Source organism: Hibiscus syriacus, unplaced genomic scaffold, assembly GCF_006381635.1.
Source record: "Hibiscus syriacus cultivar Baekdansim isolate YM2019G1 unplaced genomic scaffold, ASM638163v2 tig00113124_pilon, whole genome shotgun sequence".
NCBI classification, from domain to species: Eukaryota; Viridiplantae; Streptophyta; class Magnoliopsida; order Malvales; family Malvaceae; genus Hibiscus; species Hibiscus syriacus.
Genome location: NW_024063444.1, coordinates 1,298,744 through 1,316,570, shown reverse-complemented (window position 1 = coordinate 1,316,570; position 17,827 = coordinate 1,298,744). Strand labels below are relative to the sequence as shown.

Below are 17,827 nucleotides of genomic sequence, written 5' to 3'. Positions count from 1 at the left end.
TAATAACTTAAAGTTAGATATTATTTTAAATAATTACATTTTTACAATCATATTATTTTTCACCTCATAAAATTATAAATAATTAATATATTGAATATTAAAAATATAAAATAATTTTAAATAATTAAATGTATTAATATTTTATTAATTAAAACTTTGTATATTATTATTATATTTATAATTTTGCGTAAAGTAAAAAAATAAGAATTGAAAAGGATGGTTATAAAAATAATTCATTAGTCTTGTGATATTCTTGTTCAAAATTGTGGGGATTTTCTAATACTTAAGAATTTGGAGGTAATGACATTCCCACCATTTTAACAAGTGAACCGAACGTGGGAATGGTATTCCGGAAAAGATCATTTCCCCTTGGTAATGTTATTTTCTACGAACCAAAGGCCCGTAAGGGTAACTCATTGGTTGTCAACGTTTCATTTATTTTTATTTAAATAGAAAGTTATGATTAATAAGAGGACAATCGTTGATTGATGTTTGAATGAGAAAAATAATCGATTATGAAAAAGAATGAGAAGGGTGGTTATAAAAGGTGCCCGCCTTTTTCCTAACTGTGTTGAAAGATATTTATGTGGTCTTTAGTACGTGTGAGTGGTAAGATGATGATAGTTATTTGTTGATCAACATACTAAGTAAATCTCGTAATTAGATATTGAATTTCATGATGACATATCATGTAGTTTTGTCAGAGGTCTTATTCATAGATCTTGTTTATACGTTTGTAGTTGACTCGAAGGTTTCTTTTTAAAGGAGCTATGTTGTTTGGAGGTTATGATAATTCAAAGGGATTTGTTTAGGACTCTCAGTTAACAGAGAACTGATAATTTCTAAAGGTAACTCTCTGAAAGTATAACAATTTGGTGTTTTATGTATTTATATTATATTTATTAATATATCATAGGTTATATTATATTTTGGTTATTTATATATTTTATTTATATTTTTTATAATATTTAAACATACTTTTTTTATATAATTATAATAATAATAAAAATTGAATAAGGAGTATTGTACGCGTTGTGCATAAATAAAAAATATTTAAATAAATATTATCTTAAAATTACTTTAGTGTATTAAGAATAAGGAGTTTTGTGTGCTCGACGAGCACGATGAACACCACTAATTATGAACATCATTAATTTAATTCATAAAAATTTAAAATTCTAAAAGAATAAATGTATAATTATAAATTATTAAAAAAATTAAAGGTAAATTATTTAAAATAAAGGGAAACTATATCAGTGACACCTAACTATTGCCCTTTTTCATTTTGACCACCATTTTTAAAATTTTATCAATCAGGTCACTCAACTATTTAAATGCATTCAATTAAGCCACATGTCGTTAATATTTAACGGAGAAGCTCATGTGACATTTAAAATATTTGGTATAATCACACATTTGATCACTTTTACTTATATATTCTATCAATTTAATTCTAATTTTAATAAACTAAAATAAAAAAGAACTGATTTTATTCTATCATATATAATAATGATATATATATATATATATATGGAGTATTATTTAGCCATCAACCCCGTCTTTGTTGTTATCAATTCAAGTACTATATCTTTCAACATATAAATACTGATTCAACAAAAGCTTTTATATTTACTTTAATGTAATATGTCCATTCTGTACTTTATAAAATTAATAGAAATTATACTTTCACAAAACAATGAATAATGATAATAATAAAGAAATTAAGTATATAATAAAAAAAGTAGTCATTATAAATCATTTAATTTTCTGGATTCTGGGATATGAATAAATGATTGAGAGTTATTTTAGAACATATATCATCTTGTACTTACTCCAAATTAATATGAATTTTAAAGGCAAAAAATGTATCTTTTGCCCCTGTAGTATACTCAATTTATCACTTTCGTCTGTATAATATTTTCGCATCAATTTAGCCCTCAAAGTTGCTCAATTGCATCATTCTATAACCATACCCCTAACTTAAAACCCTAAATTATAATCCTTACACCCTAAACCATAATCTTATTACCTTTAAACATTAACTTAGGGTTTTTAAGGTTTTAAGTTAGGGGAAGGATATAAATTGATGCAATTAAACAACTTTGAGGGCTAAATTGATGAAAAATGTGATACGGGCGAAAATGATAAATTTAGTTTACTACAAGGGTAAAGGTGGCCCTTAAGCCAATTTTAAAAGTTTTTTCTTATCACAGGTAAAGAAAGTTTCTCAACTAAAAAAAATTAATTATGTATTTAATCACTTAAATATCACTTTGGTTCTGTTAGGTTATCTATTTTTTTTTTCAAAATCTTCACTAATGTTAGATTTTAATTTCATTTTAATCATCTACTGTTAAAAATTAACAGAACTATTGACTTGACATTTTTTATTTTTTCAATGATGATGTGGCATTACCTTATGGTGACATGTTAACATCACCGTTAAGTTTTTAACGATTGTTGATCAGAATGAAACCAAAAACGTAATTTTAGTGATGATTTTGAAAAAAAAAATAGTTTGGTAACTAATACAAAACCACATGAATAATTAGGTTTCTAAATATCTAATTTACCCTATATTTTATTCAACTTGAATTTTTACTGCAATTCTTTTTGTAAATTCTATCCTGAAATAAATTCTTTGATTTTTTTATACTTTAATCAATACCTTATTCTTAAAATATTTTTATAAAATATAAAATTATAAATATATCTAATAATTTTATATAATATTTAATTTTAATAAATTAACATTATGGCTAAATTGATAGAATATATAAGTAACAATGACCAAATGTGGAATTTGTACCAAATATTTTAACTGCCACATCAATTTTTCCGTTAAATATTAAGAGCAAGTGGCTTAATTGAATGCATTTAAATAGTTGAGTAATCTGATTGACAAAATTTCAAAAATGATGGTCAAAATGAAAAGAAAGAATAGTTAAGTGGTCACTGATATAATTTATATTTATTTTAAATAATTTACCTTTAATTTTTTAATTAATTTATAATTATATGTTGAGTCTTTTAAAATTTAATTTTTTATAAATTAAATTAATAATACTCATTATTAATGATACGTATGATGCTCGTATAGCATTATAGAATTTTCCGATAATTATATAATGGTATCATGTAATATTATTCGGTCTATATGTGCAGCTAATTAGGACAATGAAATGCCCAATTCAATGCACCTTTGGTTGGGGTTTGTCTCGAGGGTCCCAAAATTCAAGGAACAGAACAGAGGAAACAGTGGGGGCATACCATGTCATGACGTAGTCATGTTGCATGATTGTCCATAATAAGTCTAATCATCATATGACATATTAAATTCAATTATTAAATTATTTAAACTTAACTATAAAACAATTATAAATTAAATTAATAATACTCATTATTAATGATACGTATAATGCTCGTATAACATTATAGAATTTTCCGGTAATTATATAATGGTATCATGTAATATTATTCGGTCTATATGTGCAGCTAATTAGGACAATGAAATGCCCAATTCAATGCACCTTTGGTTGGGGTTTGTCTTGAGGGTCCCAAAATTCAAGGAACAGAACAGAGGAAACAGTGGGGGCATACCATGTCATGACGTAGTCATAGTTGCAAAATTGTCCATAATAAGTCTAATCATCATATGACATATCAAATTCAATTATTAAATTATTTAAACTTACCTATAAATCAATTAAATATAAATTTAATATAAAAATAAGTGTTCAAATTATGTGTCAAAAAATATTTTAATACTTAAATATTTTTTTATTAAAAATAAGTGTTTAACGTTTTATCAGTTATATTTTTAAGTTTCTATCGTTATATTTTTCAATTTTTGGATCTTTTATAAATAAAAACATTATTTTTTTTAAAAAAAAGGAAAAAAATAAAACTTAATTTATTTATAAAGAAACTTCAAGTTTTCTAAAATTACAAAATATGGTTGGGTTTTCGCCCAAGCTTGGCACCGTCTTCCATGGCAAAAGGAGGTGCTACTAGATGAGAGAACAGTTGGGTTTTTCTTGGCTTGAGGTGGCGTTCTCACTGGTGGAAGCGGTGACAGTCACGACTGGTCAAAAAAAAATTCGACGGTGAAGGGCAAAGGACGATTTCTTACTGTTTTGTGAAGATCGTCGATTGATTTGGGTGATTGCTAGTCGGGGTTGGGGTCGCGAGGCGTCGGCGAAGCTGGTGGCGGTGGCGATGTGCAATGCCGATGAAGTGGGAAGGGGAAAGGGAAAAGGGAGAAGGGGGAGGGAGGAAGGGGATTTTAAAAAAAGGTTTTTTTTAATATTATATTTATTTTTTAATAAAAATATTTTTTATTTTTTTTAAAAAATTAAAATAAATTCTCAAAATATCAGAACTTGACACGTATCATTTCACGGAATAATTAGACATCTATTTTTAGCAAGTAATTCTTTAGACATAAAAACGTTTTTCGAGTCATAATTCGAGTAATTATTTTTGTATTATGCGTTCAAAATATGATATAATAGGTGAATTGATAAGATACATTATACATTTTAAAGAGAATCTAAAATTTAAAAGTGCGGAGTAATTATGAATTACAAACATAAATTCGATTACATGTGGTCAACACTAGTAGTATATATCACTTTGGAGGATAAGTAAATGCCGTAGAGGAACTCAAGAACGAACGTTTTTCAACAGTAAACATGTAGCGAAAGATTTTTCCAAGCTTTGTAGAGAATAACTACATAAGAGTATAGATATCTCGACATTATTTATACGTAACAAATGTATCTAAACTCTCTTGACTGGGTGATAGAGAGATTGTGGGGGGAAAATAGAGGTAATTCATCGCTCTTAGATTAGAGACAACTCGACACTCTCAATAAAGTACTAGAAGATGGACGGAGATATCTTCACCCTGGTAGAAATAATGAAGAATTTTTAATTTTATCTTGTTAGGGTAAAGGTATCTCAACATTCATAAAAGCAATGGAAAGATTCTTATTGTTGGAGCTGATACACCTCAACTTTCTTTGGAGGATTCTTTAAGCTGTAACAGCTAGAGTGAGAGGCAACTCAATGTCTCCAACAGAATACCAAAAAAAGAGAAAAGATATCTCGACGCTTTCAGGATGGAGATATATGTACATTCCCTGAGCAACAAGGGAGAGAGACTTATTTCTTGGACGGAGGCATCTCGACTCTCTTTTGGCTGGTGGTTAGAGAGATAACAGAAGAGTCCATTTAATTATAGAGGAACAAAGACATCTCAATGCTCTCGGCCAGAGAGGAGGCAAATCAGTCCCTAGAGAAACATTGTAGGATGAGAATAGACATCTCCATGCGTCCAGTGAAATACGTGGTATGGGCTGAGACATCTTCGTCTTGGTAGAAGCAATCTGGGGATTCTTCTCGCTAGGGCGAAGACATCTCGATGTTCTTTAAAACACAATGAGAGAACTCCTACGCTAAAACAAAGGCAACTCAACCACCCTAGTGGATTCAAAAATTATAAACAAGGGTGGAGCCAACTCTACGCCCTTGTAAAGATACTATAAGATATGCTAAGGCATCCCAATGGTTTTGAAGAAATACTGCAGAATGGGCGGATGTATCTCAATGTTACTTATCCGTAACAGGATTCAAAAAACTATAAATTAGGGTGATGACATTATATTTTCTTTTTGTATGACACCAGATCAAACTTTCGATCTAGAAATCTACCTTGATAAACTCATCTTTCGCATCATAAACTAGCTCTAGATTTTATCGAAGTCTTTCCGAAAACATCATCACTAATACCTCACATGTGTCTATCACCTGACACAAGCTTGAGAGTAGGATTAATAAATTTTTCAAAAGATGAAAAATTGCTTTATTACCTGGGATGCTTTAGAAGGAGATGGGAGGTCAGATTAGTTATTTTTCGAGAGTTCATCTTGAATGATTCTCTTCGATCAGGAAGTGATTCACGCTCACCACATCAATTGATGATGAGAAAATTATGGTTATGACAGTTGTTGACAGTCCACCCTTCTAGTTTAGACGAATAGTTACTTTCGATTCCTCAATTGAGGGAAAATAAAAAGCGAACAGGCTGAAGATGACAATGAAAAGTCATCAGGAGAGAGAAAAAGTTCCCTCTTGAGCCTTGTATTGTGATTTAAATATTAATTATTATGGTTTGTTAGGCATAGGATGATGATGAATATTCGAAGTTGACAAACCAATTAGATCTGACTGTCCAATGGGGGATTACAGATCACGTGGGCCTACTGATAATCTTGACAAGGTGTTGTAGCTTTCCGATAATATGAAGCTCCAGATGATTTGAGAAACGCTGAAAGCCTTATGGAGCTCTAGAGGCTTTGAGGATTATAAAATTCCAGAGGTTTAGAGGAATGATGACAATAGAGACATGGTTTTCGAGCATAATTCAAAGGAGGTAAAACAATATTTAATTTTTTCTTAAACTTATAATGAATTGTATGAAAAATAGATTAATAACCTAGGTTAAATTTATAATATTCACTTAGTACATAGGTTAACCAGGAAAAAAGTTGTGGGAGAGGGAGGAAGAGTGAGTTTTTGAGGTAGATGATTGCAGAAACTGGGCCTCTAAACATGTATAAATGGTTGTGTTAGTAGTCACATGGTCTTCGACATAGATTCTCCAACCTGCCATCCTCCCTGCTTCTCTCTTCTGTCTTTGCCCCCTTCTTTTTTTATATTATTTCAGAACATTCATGTCCGACAAAATCATACAGATCTAATTATACCTTCTTTTTTTTTTTTTATCTAATTGAAGGATATCTGCGTGTATAAATAATATATAATTTATTAAGAAAGTAGAGATTATAATGCAAATGTATTATATCGAAAAATATCAAATAAAATCATGAGATACACACATGTTTATACGCACCAATATGAGCACAAAAATAATTTACTCGATTTTTTCAATACGAGATTCTTAGTATCTAATAATTATAAAGGTCTGGATTAAATTTGAAGTAGAATTGAATCAATATATGGGCGAAGTTAAGCTTTGAATAGGGGTGTCAAATGACATAACAACTAATTTAAATCATAAAATATAAATTAGTATAAAATAATAGAGTGAATCTCGTCGTCTATATGTTTCTGGTATATCACCATTATTCACAAGTTCTTGTTTTGGCAACAAAGAAAACTCAAAAGCTCTCAAATAGAAAATTTCAAAACATGATTTCCATGGCATTAGAAACCGTAGTGTTCCAGCAAGACCCTTTCAGTTGTGACTGCCACCTCAAAGACTCGTTAAGCTTAAAACAAAATGATGAAAGTACTTGGGCTAAAAGTAGAGGCTTTGGTTTCGGTGCAACTTGTTCTTCCTCGGATCATAATGGCTTTTCCGCCGCCAAAAGCGCTCCACCGTGCCGTAGGAAGAGATGGCGGAGAGACGGTGTTAAGAACAGGGAGGAAGTGGAGCATCAAAGAATGAACCATATTATCGTTGAGAGAAAAAGGAGGAAACAAATGAATGATTATCTTGGTGTTCTTAAATCCTTGATGCCAGCCTCTTACGTTCAAAGGGTGCCTTTTTTTTATTATGCGTTTCATCTCATCAAATTCGTAGATATAATTATTCAAAAAAAAAAAAAACAAATTCGTAGATATAGCTGAAAATGTCTTTATTGATCATAGGGGGATCAAGCATCAATTATAGGAGGAGCCATTGATTACGTAAAAGGAGTTGGAACAGCTTCTTCAATCTTTAGAATCACGGAAAATAAGGGGAAGAAACTCAGAGAACTGCACAGATTCTTCCATTTTCTCGGGATTCTTTTACTTTCCCAAGTACTCTGCTGCGAATGTCGAAGTAACAATGGTGGAAAGCCATGCAAACCTGAAAATACTAACGAAAAAAACACCCAAAACAGCTGTTGAAAATGGTGAATGGGATTCTTGGTGCTACTTCTTAATGTCAAATCGGTTCAAAATCTGGTCCATTATTCTTTCAGTGTTAAGGTAATTTAATTAACCATAATCATCTGGTTCTTCAACATTCGAGTATTTTTTTTTTTAACGGAATTCATGTTTTCATTTGGAACAGATTGAAGATGGTTGTACGGTAAGTTCGGTGAATGAAATTGCAGAGGCTATTTATGAAATGGTGGGTCGGTTTCAAGAAGAATCACCTGGTTAATTAAGTTCGTGAGGTTTTGTGCCATAAATTATCATGTTCTTGTTCTATTTTCTTGATTAATTCTAGTTCATGCTTTTGAATAATTACCTGGTGAAGGTGAGGTTATTCAAGTGAAACAGGGGGTTAAATTTAGATTACAAACCGTTAACATAATTGACAGCGTCACAGTTCAATAATGTTGTATAATATCATATTTGGTCCTCGTTATTTATATATCCTATTAATTTAATCCTAATTTTAATTAAAAATAATTTATATTTTTTTCTTTTAGGTTTATATTAATAATGGGATAGAATAGAAAACGAACCTAACAATAAAAAAATGCAATTTAGAACATTAATATTTTATTTTGAAAGACTGAAAGAAGTCTTGATAGAAATAAGTTTGCAGTAACTAAAAACATGAACAATACGAAAACGAAAACCATATTGTATAACCCCATGGCAGAACAGTTCCGACCACCGTTCATCAGCCTAAAATCAAAAGCAACCGAATATTCTACTCGATAGCTTTTCCATCTGTTTCAGAACTTGTACAAAGTAGAGTTTATGTAATAGCATCCAAATGTAGATGCAAGCAACACTTGTAAACGGGAAAAGTTAAAAAAAAAAAAATCATTTACAAGAACCGGTATTGGATGATTGTCGAACTGTAAGCAATAGTTCAAAAACTAGATGATGGCCATGTGAAGAGCTCTCAAATGGCCATAACAATCGTCACTGCTGCTAAAGAACTCTAAACATACCCAGCAAACATGCCTCCCGCACCTACATTCAATGTGGTTGCACCCATCGATCTTCTCGATCGTGTACCCGCACACGGGGCAAGTTTTTACCTGATCTTTCCCCTTGCACCACTCTTTCAAAGACGAATCAGGGTCTTCCTTGAACTCTTTGTACTTCTCACATGACACATACGGATGATATTCAAGATGGCACCTAGTACAAGTTTCGGCATAGCATGCTACACACACAAATAGCTCATCCGAAGTGTTGGGACCAGCAACGCGATAAACGTTGGGGCAATCAGGAGAGGGGCAAAACCGATAGACACCGCCACTGGATGCAACAAATGCACCCAAAGATGCCCTGAAGAGTTCCTCTAACTTCTCCGTCGACAGCAGAGACTTTAAATCAGTAAGCAAAATGGGAGCTTTACAATCTTGGTGAGCACAGCATACAGGAAAACTATCCAAGTTTCTAATGGCAGATTCGCATTGCTCCACCAAACACAATCGACAAAAGAGATGTGAACATCCTTCGAGCCGGTAGCCATCTTCTATTTCACACAAACAAATGGGGCAGGTGACTTCACTATCAGATCTCTCAGCTAGATCTCTGCCTGCCTTGGCAATATCAAGGACAATTTCTTCTACCTTTTTCTTCATCTCTTTGTCACCACGAATCGAAATGATATGGTGTCGGGTGTTAAGAGTAAATTCAGCACCAGGTATCTTCTCTTTGAGACCATGAAGGTCTGGCCCAAATCTTTTAACCACTTCCTTCATAATATCAGGAGGCAGGTCCCGACCACGAAGTCTAACCTCAAGCTGCTTGCTCTCGTGGTAGGACAAAAGGGAATGAATCAATTTTTGCTCGGCTACAGCAGCATCATCGAAAGAGCCAAAGATTCTCACATTGAGACTATGCCGGTCAAAAGATACGTAGGTTCTCGTCTCTTGTTGCAATGATCTCATTAGATTAATGCCATCTCTAGAGAACAGGTGCTGCAATATGGAAGGAGTAAGGCTGGCATGTTTTACAGTCCTTCCATTCATTAGCTCTTCCACCGGCCTTCTCAATTCTGCCACGGTTTTGGTGGCATTGGCGGATATTCTAACCCGACAGGAACCATTTTCATTTTTCTCTAGGAAGAAATCTGCACCTGTAAATGATGTGTTGACAATTTCAGAAGAAAAAAATCTAAACTCCTTAACCCTTTTCAACATCAAGAAAACAGATTGGAGAACCTGTTAATCAATTTTAGAGGATATATTGTGATAATTATATGCTAAAATGCACCTCGTAATCAATTTTACTATCACCCAGGCTTGACAAAACTAATCATCTATAGTGCACTGCAGTTTAAAATAGTTTAAAACCGGCATAATTGCATTAAAATCCTAAAAGGTGATATGAAATGTCAATCAAGTGTGACAAGTTTGAAAATAACCCAAAGCAGAATTGATTAACCGGAAAGAAAAATAATCGATATAACTGGAAATTAGATGCAAAACAAGAAACTCGCTGACAAACTCTGGCCCGAGGCATATCTCTGCACACAAAAGCAAAGCCGTGGCATGCATACTATGTTACTTGACTCTAGTGTGAGTATTGAAATAATAACAAAGCATTCATAGACAACTGTATAGACAAGCACAAAGAACCTTAAGACAAACAGAAAACTAATAATAGTGCTATGACAGTTCACGTACCTTTTACATGTCTGAAGCTCCCTAGCAAAGAATCGAGCTGCTTCTTAATAACGGCATAGACAAAATAAGAGCAAGATATAGAAGTATGAAACAACTGCTGGCATCTTATCTTCTGCCATGAAAGACATCCAGGTAATACTTTACCCTCTAGCTGTTCTAAAGCTTTTGCAGCCTCCAAATGTAATCTTCCATCAAAGGCGATCAACGCTTTCATGAAAGTCTCCCTTGGTTCAGGCTCCAAAACCTGAACCTGACAACAATTAGTATATGGATTCCCTTTAGGCATAAAGGGGGATATTTCTCTGAGGAGTGCCTCCTCACAGGCACCACGAGTTGGATTTTCCACAGCATCTTCTCTCACGAGAAAAAAATCACAGATTTTCCTTTCTGTTTCCAAACATAGTGTATCTCTAATTTCAGCTTCAGAAAGCTCTTTATCAATTCCATATATCAGAATTGAATCAGCAGATTTCCTGCTAACTTCACAACGAACATATTTTCCGGCTATTACTAGACAAGAAAAATCATCCAAAATAGCCCCTACATCAACCAGATCACATTTAACGATTCCAAACCCTTTACTGCCCCTACGGGGCCAATGAACTTTTGCTTTGACAGGAGGGAAAGAGAACATTTTATGATCCCCCCCAAAGGATGTTTGTGAAGGAAGTACCTTCAATGCAGAGCCAGCAAAGTTGACCCCGTCCAGCTCAGCAGCTTTTCTGGCAGCATCAGGAGTTAGGAACGTTATCTTGCCCCATTTTTCCTGGTCATTCGCTTCCTGCCCACTGGTTTGAAATTTATGGACAGAACAAATATTGCCATTAGAATTCTCCTCAAAGAACATCAAAAGCTCCTTATCATAGAAGGCATTAACATCTGAATGGAATACATCAACAGTCAAATATCTTTTATCAACTTCAAGATGCTTGATCTCTGCACCAGCTCCAAAAAGTGCCATAGATGGTGAGGCTCTTCGTCCATGAAATAGAGATTTCTCTATGCATTCATTAAGCAACCATTTCTTTTCACATTCCAGCACCTCAGTTACAAAGTCCAGAACCTTCTGCATGTGCACTGATGAGACAAACAGAAGAATCTCATTCTGGTCAATATTGACTTCAACACCAACCCACTCATTCATACAAGCTGTCCTAATCCGCGATGAAAGACATCGAAGGCTGTGGTTAGATCTCCCACAGAATTTTTTTAACAGTGTACTACCAAAACTGGTTATTGTTTTCACTTGCAATTTCCGTCTTTCCATCAAAGATGCATCAAACAAGGGAGGAGGATTTAGGGTAGCCAAAGATTCAAAATCAAACGCAGTTACACAGACCAAATACTGATTATTGACAGATAACATTTCACCGAAGACAACCCAACTTGGCTTCTCACCAAATATCAGCAACGAACATGAAGGATGCAGTTGAACATGCTGCCCAGTCAATGCCACTTCATAACCAAGTTGATCATGTCCAGAATACATGGCTACATTTTCAGCCAGGGAAGAAAGTATAATAGCCTTCAAAATTTTATCATGCTCAGTGGACTTATGAGGATCCCATATTAAGTAACTTGGAATAATAACAGCAAGCTCCTTTTTCATACAACTTTCCAATTCAGAGACTGTGTCTTGGCATCTACGCATTGACTTTGCATTTATGCTGTTTTCCCAGCACCATTTATTTTTCCTGTCGGATGGAAGAGCTTCCCATTCGTTGTACACAGAGAGCAGAGTAAAGAGATCACCATTGCGGTGGCAAAATTGCACCTTAAGACAATCAGCTTTTGCTTTATCATTATCACTTCCCACCCTGCAAAATATGCTACTGGCATTTGCCATAACAGCGGCAAGAACAAGGCCCTCCCTACGCAAGCCACAATGAAAGCAACTGAGAATTAGTTTACCAAGACGAGGCTCAATCCCCAATTTTAGCAGGTGCCGTCCTTCATCACTTAATTCAAAACCCCCATTTTTTTCCACAATGGCTCCCAACTGGACAAGATTCCTAGTTGCCGAGTCAATGGCTTTAAGACTAGGTGCATCAACAAAATCAAAACTCTGAACATTCTTGATTCCCAAAGCAAGGATCCTCAGAACAGCAGTACCAAGATGAGCTCTACGAATCTCGGGCTCCTGATTAGGGGCCATTAACTCAAAATCACTTTCCGTGTACAGTCTGTAGCATCTTCCTGGTTCTGTCCTCCCAGCACGACCAGCTCGTTGATTGGCAGAACTCTGGCTGATCCAGCAGACTTTGAGAACATTCATTCCAGTGCCAGGTTCAAATTTACTCTCCTTGACCATACCAGAATCAATTACATACTTGATACCAGGAAGTGTAAGCGATGTCTCTGCGATATTTGTTGCAAATACAATTTTTCTTCTCCCTGGGTCATTCTGGAAAACATGGCATTGCTCTTCAAATGATAGCTTTCCGTGCAATGGTAACACAATTGCATTTGGAGCTTCAAAATGATCACAAGCCCATTCTACTTCCATCTGGGAAGTCAAAAAGTTAAGAATGTTCCCTTCTTTCTCTGTTTTATGGACCTCAGCAGCCATCCTCAAGACATCAGAAACATATGTAGGAACCATACCATAACTAGAAGTTCCCTCCGTTACACAAGGAACATATCTAATATCAACAGGAAAGTTCCTCCCCTCTACATGAAAGATTCCACACCCGAAAAAGTAGTCTGAGAGTTGATTTGCATTAGCTGTTGCAGACATTATTACAAGCCTCAGATCAACTCTTCGGACAAGTAAATCTTTAAGCATTGCCAAGAGAAGATCAGTATTCAAACTTCTTTCATGGGCCTCATCAACAATGATGCAAGAAACCCCAGACAAATTCCTATCATTCATATAATGCTGCATTAAACAGTGGTCAGTCATATATATTACCTTCGAATCAAACTGCTGAGCAGATGAAAATGTCGGACAACAAATGATTGAATTATCATTGTAACACCCAATGCTTTCTTCTCTGACTCTTTTTGCTAATGAGATGGCAGCAATCTTTCGTGGCTGAGTACATACAATTGACTCATTTGCAGCGATTCCTGAATCAGAAAGAAACTGAACCAGCTGGGTGCTCTTTCCTGAACCAGTCTCTCCTATCAACACCATGATCTGTGCATTAAATAGTTATAAGTGAAATCAAGGAAAGAGATAAAAAAAAAGCTACATCATAATTAGGTTTAAACACCCAAGTAATATAGGAATAAAATGAATATAAAATGACAAAGAGAATAAACTAAAAATCTTGCAGTTATTAGCCACTACTGCATGGGAAGGCAAATCACTCCCTTTTTTTTTCTTTTCCTTTTGTTGGATTTCTCATGGCAAAGTTAAATAAACTTACTTTCAAAGGTTTTCAAACTCTATTGCACTTAAGCCTACTTTTCAAGTTTTTCAACTCTAAATTACACTGTCAAATTATAAGGTGATACTCCTCTGAATGAACAAATCTGATGTACATATAAAGCTATTATTCGTGATCGACTAATCTCCAAACCAAATTCCACATTTTAAATTGCATCACTAAGGTATTACATTACACACAATACATGATGATAATCCAAAACTATATACAAATGCATCATAAAACCCAAAACAAAGCTGAAAACAGAACAGAAAAATGGGTTAAGAAATAAATGATTTACCTGTTCCCCATGTATTCTATTAAGAATCTCTCGTCTGTGAGCATAAATGGGCAAACCATCTTCCAACCTCCTACATTCCCTCAAAACCAGCTGATGAATTCTTTTCCAATCAAGCTCTCCTTCAACACTGAAAACCTCCACCCCTTCATCATCTTCCCCATTCCCTATTATCTCCCATCTTCCAAACACTTCAACAAGCTCCCCATCCCTCCCTTAAACTCCTTCAACCGCTTCGAAATTGTCAATCTCTCCGCCATTAAAGCATTCTTCGTGTCATTCAACTCATAAAACATTTTATGCGAATAATTCCTCTTACCCATCTGTCTCGACAACTGGGCTATCTCATCGGATTTTTCTTTGATTTTATTCTGCCAATTCTTAACCAATTTTCCTTCCATCAATCCCGTAATATGGCTCGAGAAAAGGGTTTTAAGGTTTTTTTGGAGTTCCACCGCGTCGGAAGGCACATTGATGTTGGAAATAAGCTTGGGAGTATAATGGTGGAACCCATCAAGGCGGGAACGCCATAGATGAAGAGCTGAAGAGAGGGTTTGGTTCCATTCTCGGAACGATAGAGAAGCTGCGACTTTCCCGGTGGAGTAGATGCGGTAGCTTTCGGGGGATGGGTCTTGTTGGGAAATAAGAGTCTGGAGGTTGTTGGGTTCAGAAGGGGAGGGGGAATGGTCGTGGAGGAGTTGAATTATGAAGTTTGGGCGGCAGAGGACGTTGGAACCAACGGTGGTGGTTGCTGACGGAGGAAAACGGCGGCCGTAGTGTTGGTTATTCACAGCCTGAACACTAGGACGGTAGTTGTTTGGGTAGCCAGGCGGTGATTGTGGTAACGGTGGTACGATATATGGCCACCAGGAGGCGGCGGCGGGTGGCGGTGGTTGGAGGGTGAAGAGGAATCCTTCATGGCATAGGGAGGACAAATCAAAATCTTGAAAGGCAAAAGAATTTCAACTGTTTTTTTTTTCTTTTTTGAGACAGAAAAGAGTGAGTCAGCGAGCGAACGAGTAGAAGAAGACAAACAATTGAAGAAAACATAGGACTTGTATATATTAAAAATTAGGGTTTAAGCAAATTTATTTTTTAAAAACATATGTTTGGGGGAATTAGATCCCGATTTACAAGGACGATAGCAGAGGCAAACAATAAAGCAATTATTATTATTATTATTACAGAAATATAAATATTTATATTTCTTTTATATTGTTTTTAATTCTATATCATATTAAAAATTAAATTATATATTCGTATTGATCAAGTAAAGGAAATGCAATTTGAGGTGGAAATGACTTTGAATTTTACTTTATGCTTTCACGTTTCTAACTTATCCCTCAAGTTTAATCCCAAAAAACAAAAACTTATTCCTCAAGTCATCCCAAATATTATATAGGGTAAATTATATAAATATTCACCAAATTTTTAGGGTACTCGCGTTTTGATCGCCCAACTTTTAAAACATACAATACAGTCATCGAACTTTTAGTTCGTTTTCAATAAGGTTATTGTCGTTAATTACCGTTAACTCCTCCTCCTGGTTACCCCATGCCCTTTCATCTCCAAGAAGCCCAGAATCGAATTGGACCGTCAATTGCTTGCTATTCTGATTTTCGACGATGCTCGTCCATCGAAATTTGATCATATATGCATACGTTTATTTATTTCTTTTTCTTGTAGAAGCAAAAAAGGTCTATCGGAGTTAGAACTAGGTAAAACCAAAGCTTTTACTAAATCATGAAAATTGTAATTTTTTTTCCTAGTTATTGCAGTTAAAACTTAAGAGGTTCAATTCTATTAGCAGTTTGGATAAATTTATTTTGGATTTGATGCTTCTATGTTTCTTTCGGAGTTTTAGTTTGGATAAATAACTCAATAGGAATGGCTTGCTTGCTAATGAAATCCATAACATTAGCAAACACATTTTCATCGACTATCTGAACATATGGGAATAGAGTTTTGTTGTTATTGTTGTATCCTGAAGAACAATTTCTAGACTTTCCAAAAAGATACTTATTAGGTTTCTAAATTAGTGTAAGAATTCAAATCAAATAATAAACTAAGATTTTATCCCCAAAGTTTTTATTACCACATCCGACCTAACTTACCAACTCAAAAAAGTATGCCCCATTTTGGCTCGGTTGATCTCCTACTAGTATCTACTGTTGTAATTAGACCCTGCCGGGAATGGCCAAATCGTAACCTTTAAGCCCGACGTACTTTGCCGGACTGTTTGTCACCAGCCTCATCGTATGAACACCGAGATCACGTAGTATCTGCAGCAAATTGAACGCAACATTCAGGCGTTGCCATTGATGCTGCCATTATCAGATCGCGCTCATTTTCCCCCTCTTCATCACTACAACAATTACGAACTGCCAAGTTTCCTCAAATAAAATTGTGATAATCATTATAAAAGAATCCTCAAATTTTAATGAACGCTCGTATCTAGGATATAGGTAAGATAGTACGTGTTCAAAAAATTTTAATTATGTGATAATGATTGCTCGTATATTTGACATATGCGATACTCGAACTTAACATTTTTTTTAATACAAGTGGAAGAGAACAGAAAACAAACTAAAGAGCAGTAACCAAGTCTGCAAGTGTCATTTCCACCATTGGAGGAGGTCGAGTGTAGTAAACTAAGCCCATCGGATGCACCCAAGCTAACCTCACCATGCCATCTACAGCTTTGTTCCCCTCACGCAGAATATGAACGAAGCGAACCTGCCAGTCCCGAGAAATCAGCTCGCCGAGGTAGGGAACAATATGGGATATTTGCTCCATGTCGTCCCCTTGCAACAAGACCTTAACAGCTTCACGACAGTCCGTTTCAACGACCAAGTTTCGAATACCCAGCTCCCACGCCATCAAGAGTCCCTCGTACACTCCCCAAAGTTCAGCATCTAACACCGAACAACGGTCCAACGCATTCCAGAAACCCTTTAACCACGCACCATTGGAATCCCGAAGGAGTCCTCCGCAAGTAGCCACTCCCGAGCTTACCATATGAGCATCGTCCACATTTAGTTTTACCCACCCCACCGGAGGAAGACGCCACTTTGTAATTGCCCTTTGAGTCCCCATCGGACCTCCTCCACCTTAGCAGCAGCATGTCTGGCCTCCGTCCAAAGCTTACTCGCCATATTTAACGTGCTTTCAGCCGCCATCAAATCCAGGTTGAAAATAAACTGGTTACGCTTTATCCAAATGCACCAAATTATCGACCCAAACAATAAATCCCAACCATCCACCTGTATCGGAAAGTACATGGGATTTGCAATATTTACTCTAATCCAATCACCAGTTTCCATTTGCATGAACTCATCAAAACGACTCGGTTTGATAAGAAGGGCCCAGGCAGATCTTGCAAACAAACAATCTCGAAAAATATGTGAAATGGATTCAGGAGAAGAGTTACAAACCGAACATCTTGAGATGGCGGACAGATGACGGCGAACTCGTTCCTCGTTTGTCATCAACCGATGCTTGCCAATTAACCAAAGGAGCATACGAACATGAGGGAGCCCTTTATA

At 35.3% G+C, this 17,827-nt stretch overlaps 2 pseudogenes; one reads left to right on the top strand and one right to left on the bottom strand.

Annotated features, from left to right (window-relative positions):
• Positions 1-7,224: 7,224 nt before the first annotated feature.
• LOC120185719 lies at positions 7,225-8,179 on the top strand (annotated as a pseudogene).
• Positions 8,180-8,590: 411 nt separating this feature from the next.
• Positions 8,591-15,284, bottom strand: LOC120185834 (annotated as a pseudogene).
• Positions 15,285-17,827: the final 2,543 nt, after the last annotated feature.